Here is a 4,778-nt window from a genome sequence, read left to right as displayed (position 1 = left end):
TTCTTTCTTCAACATTATTTTTAAGCACGATGCCCAATATATAGCACCTCCAAGAACAACACTGAAGTCTTAATTAGCAAGACAGATTTTACAGAGCCCTTAATCTCCTGCACTGGGGCTGTGTTGGGACTGCTGTTATTCCTCCGAAGACAAGCTTGGATTTTTTATGATGACTCATTATCTGTTAATGTTAATACAAACCATTTGCTGTTGTTAGGCAGAACGGGGCCATCACAGCAGCTGCTCGCCGTGTTCAAAGCACGGAATTAACATACAAAACTGTAAATTTTAACTGCCTTGTGCAAAAGCTAGGGTCAGATCAATGTTACCGTACCAGTACGATTTTCAGGTCTCAAATCGCCACTTCCCTAACAGCGATGCCGAACATTTACATAGTTCTGGATGAATGCTACTTAATGCATGCATTGCAGGATGTAAAATTTATATTGTATTCCAAATAGCCTCTTTGTGCAAAGTAGGTCAGCGCTTGATCAACCTTACAGATTTTTGTATAATCTCATTCCATGGGGTTTTTCAGTCAAAGAGAGTGGGATTAAGGACAAGAATAATGCGAAATCTCAAACTTCACTTCAGAAAGCCCCAAACCCAGTACGAAATCAAACCAAAACAGCCACGGTTTGCTGTGGTGCCTGGCCAAAGCCACTCGAGTCTTCAGCAAATTTCACCTTTTGCTTTGCAAAACGGCGGCTGCTCCTGCCTCTGCCTTGGCGCTGCACCTCCTCCGTCATCTGCCGCGATCGGGGAACAGATAGGTTTGCTTCTTATACCTCCGTGCAGATAATTCTCCAGTGAGTTGCCTGGCACAAACGCGTCAACTGACTGCTTTACTCCTCACCCAAACCAGCCCTGGGCCACGCTGCTGCGCCTGTACGCCGGGCTGCCCGGACGGGCCGGGTCCTCTCTCGGCAGGAGCTGCTGACGGCTGCCTGGTGTGACATCCCTCCGCAAGCCAGCGCTCCAGCGGGGCCCGGCCGCCGGCGGAGGCAATCTGCTGGAAAGCTCCAACAGCTGCTCGCCGCGGGCGACGCCGCCCGCTCTCGGGAGGGCCGGTGCTCCGGCAGGGACCGCGCTGGCGGCACAGGAACCCTCCCCGTCGCTCCTGTTGGCACGGGATGAACCCGACCCCAGGAAAGAACTTAAACATCTGCTTGCCGTGTAACTAGATGAGCTTCACCAGGTTTCCCGACACAACCTCAGCGCTGCCTGCAGCTCTCCAGGCTGGAGACTGTTCTGCGGCGCCATCCCTTACATCTGCTCCCTGCAACCGCTCAGCCCAGCCTTACGGTGCCATCAGCAGCGTCAAATGCCAGACTGCCATTTAGGCAGCACGACGTTCGGTACTCACACAGTGCTGATGGACTGTAATATGTAAAGTCCACATTAAACTCCAACCAGCCTTCCGACGCTTATCTAGTCGAAATGTCCACACACCCTCTCTGCCCTGCCATCCCCGTCCCTGGCCACATCGTCCCTCTTGTGCCTCCAGCTCTGACTCTACACATTCCGTAGTACTAATTTGCTTATTAGACAGCTAAGAGCTGTGAAGTGCCATCAATTAAAACTTGTGAAGTGCTGTGAGCCTTTCCAAGGAGAGCGGTTTCCGGCACAGAGACTGGTGCAGCTTCTGACCCCTCCCAGCGCGTGGCCGTGTGCCTGCAGAGCGGGGAGAGCCCCCCATCCTCCGCTCGTCCCGCTGCGGGGGTGCCCCCCTCGTGCCCCACTCTGTCCTCCGCACACGCCAAGAGAAAGGGGCTGGGAAACAAAAGCTGCGCATCGCGCCTCCAGCCAGGAAGCTCCGCATGCTCTAGAGCATCCTTCCACCTCTGCCGAGATGCAGCGGGTCAACATCAACCGTCACCTTGAGGCTACGTTGCTGCTACTGTGAAAGCCAGCCAGGAAAATGGCCATCCCTCCAGAAAAGGCGCAGTCTGAAGCAGCTGCATCTCCTTTTCCACCAGCCTCTCCTCTAGAAATGAGAGCTGGAAAGGTATCCTCAGTCCCACCGCTCTGCCGGCGCTTAGCAGCATCTGTCCACTGACAGTACAAGGCAACCGCGACGACAGGGGACAGTCTACCAGGGAACTTATCTCAACGCCATCTGCTCTCGGAAGGTTTTACCTTACACAGTGACATGTGAAACTTGAAATATTCATTTTGTCTGTGGGATGTCCCAACTGGCACCTACATGTTCATGCAAAACGCTGTCTGCATGGGGTTGCGATGCATCTTTCAAGTGCGGGCTTCTGGGAAGCTGCGGGGAGCCACGCCAACCACCACGGGCTGCGGGGCGAACACCGGGCTGCCGCAGGGACAGCCACGCAGCACCGCTGCGCAGAACGAAGCCCACTCAGGAGACACCCACGCCGTGACCCTGGCAGTTCCTCACTCTAACAACTGTGCCCCGGCAATTCCTCACTCTAACAACCATGCCCTGGCAGAAGATGTAGGCAACTGTGCATGGGAAATAGTACAGTGTGGAAAAAATATGAAGTGACCTTTTTTGAACTTTGAAAGGATTTGGGTTGATGCCATTTTGGGATGAGGGCAATCTCTCCTGTTACCTGTGCCGTGGTGACATTCTCTACATCACTGCTCACATACGGTAGGGATCTATGGCAGTCACCTGGTTTTAACCATGACCTACCACTTTCGCATGTGAGTTACAGAAATATCCTGGCACAAATACACACATACACCTGTACACGTGCAGAGAACAGTTTTTGGATTAATCTCATTTTGTTAACATTAATGAAACCAAACATCAGCTTCCAGAATTGTATAAATAATTGAAACACTATTACGGAGCTAATGCTCCAGGTATGACTTGGATAGATTTTTCCAGAGTGCGTCAATAGGAGTTTTATGGATTCCATGAAAATAGGTCAATGAGAATTTCAAGGATTTAATAAGGCATAATGGACTGGCTTTGGACTATTTAAAGAAATCTATGGCGATGGCCAGGGCATGGTCTTCGGCGCAGAGTTTCACAGGACCTCGGGCAGGAGCGGTGGGAATTGCAACAGGCTTCCCATAGTGGGCAACAGCTCAGAGCTGCTCATTCTCCTTCCCTCTACTTCAGGCACGAGAGCTGCTGATGGCATCCAAGTAAGACTGGCTTGGGTTTTGTGTTTTGTGGGTTTTTAAAAATCATTTTAAGCCAATGGACAGACATCACAAGCTACAAAACTCATGGTGGAAAAGGTACAGTGGGTTATTGCTGTTTGCTTTCTGAAGCATCCGCATGCACAGAACCTCTCCCGTTCATTCTCCAGCTGCCCTTGCTCACCAACACCAGCTCCCCGGCCAGGTACCTTCGCACCTTGTCCCCCCAGACAGCGGCCACAGCAAAAGAGTCAGAGAAATAACGACAGCCCATTAACAGATGGGGAGTAAGAGCCTTTTCACATTGAATAGCAAAGCCCCTCCAGCCAGGAGAGGCTCGTGGGGGGCAGAGCCGCCCCGCTGAGCAGCGGGGTCGTGCCAGCAGGACCGGCGGGCAAAGACGCCGGCGGGCAGACGGCTGAACCCTTGCTTTCTGCTTTCTGCCCTCCGCCGCGCAGGCAGGCGGGTGCACACCTCACCTGGCCTGCCCAGGCACAGCCAGCCCCGAGCACAGCCGAAACCATTAACTTTTTATTCCCTTCCATTCTAATCTAATTATATTTCTGTGTTCAATAGCTGAGCATAATGTTAAACAGGCTATTCCGAGTAAGCTGCAGTCAGGGAAGGCTGGAAATTTCATTTTCACCAAATATATGATTCATTACAGCAGGGACTTGGGACAGACCAATTAATTCACCTGAGCGCGTGGCTCGAACAGGTACTGCTGCCCCAGGGTGAGCTGGCACACCGTGAACCCTAACTGCTTTTCCTGCCACCGCTATCGGCCGTGCCGCCTTCAAAAGCAATACAAGGAGGCGAAAACAGCTCAAGCCAAGCCAAAAAAAAAAGAAAAAAAAATCCCCAAATAATGTACTGTTGAAACCAGCACAACATCGTTGTACTCCTTTGGTTGCAGCAGTACCTGAGGTGTGAACCTGGCTGCTGGGGACGGTGCACATGGGCTTGCAGGCTCGGCTTCCTGCAGAGCAAGGAGGGGCGCAGGAGCAGGAGGAGGAGGAGGAGGAGGAGGAAGAGAAGGAGGAGAAGGAGGAGGAGGACCCCAGCACCCTTGCAGAGGGAGCATGGAAGTGTTTATGACAGCAAACATCATCAAATGAGCTTTCGGGTACTGATGGAGCATGCATGTCAGATGCGTGACTCTTGACCGAGACGGGCTGTCCATCATGCAACAAGAGGTTAATTACAGATCAGGCCATTTCACAGCACGGAAATTACTATCGCTTGTCGAGGTTTTAGACGTGAGCTGGAACCACAAGATCAGGCTGAAGTTCAAGGCTGCCCCACAGACCCTTCGCTCTCAAGCCCACATCCATCCCAGTCCCTGACATTTAGCTCGTGCCCATCTGTAATTCACCTCCGTGCAAAAGCCACTGTGGTACCCAACGTCCCATCCACGGCAGGAGATGTGTCCAGCCATCCCGGCCGGGTGAGCCACCCCGCTCAGGTCTGATGTCCCAAAAGAAGCGCGAGCGGGAGGATGGCACCAGGCAGGGAAGAGAGCGGCTGCCTGCGGGCAGGGAACGATGGGCACGGGATGGTGGACAGGGGATGGACGCGGGGGGAGCGCGGTACGTACCAGGAAACAGCCCGATGGCGTCTGCCCTGCCCCCAGAAGTCAAACAGGCTTCGGCCAG

Source organism: Gavia stellata, chromosome 27 (assembly GCF_030936135.1).
Source record: "Gavia stellata isolate bGavSte3 chromosome 27, bGavSte3.hap2, whole genome shotgun sequence".
Classification (NCBI taxonomy): Eukaryota; Metazoa; Chordata; class Aves; order Gaviiformes; family Gaviidae; genus Gavia; species Gavia stellata.
Note: the sequence above shows the minus strand (reverse complement) of the source record.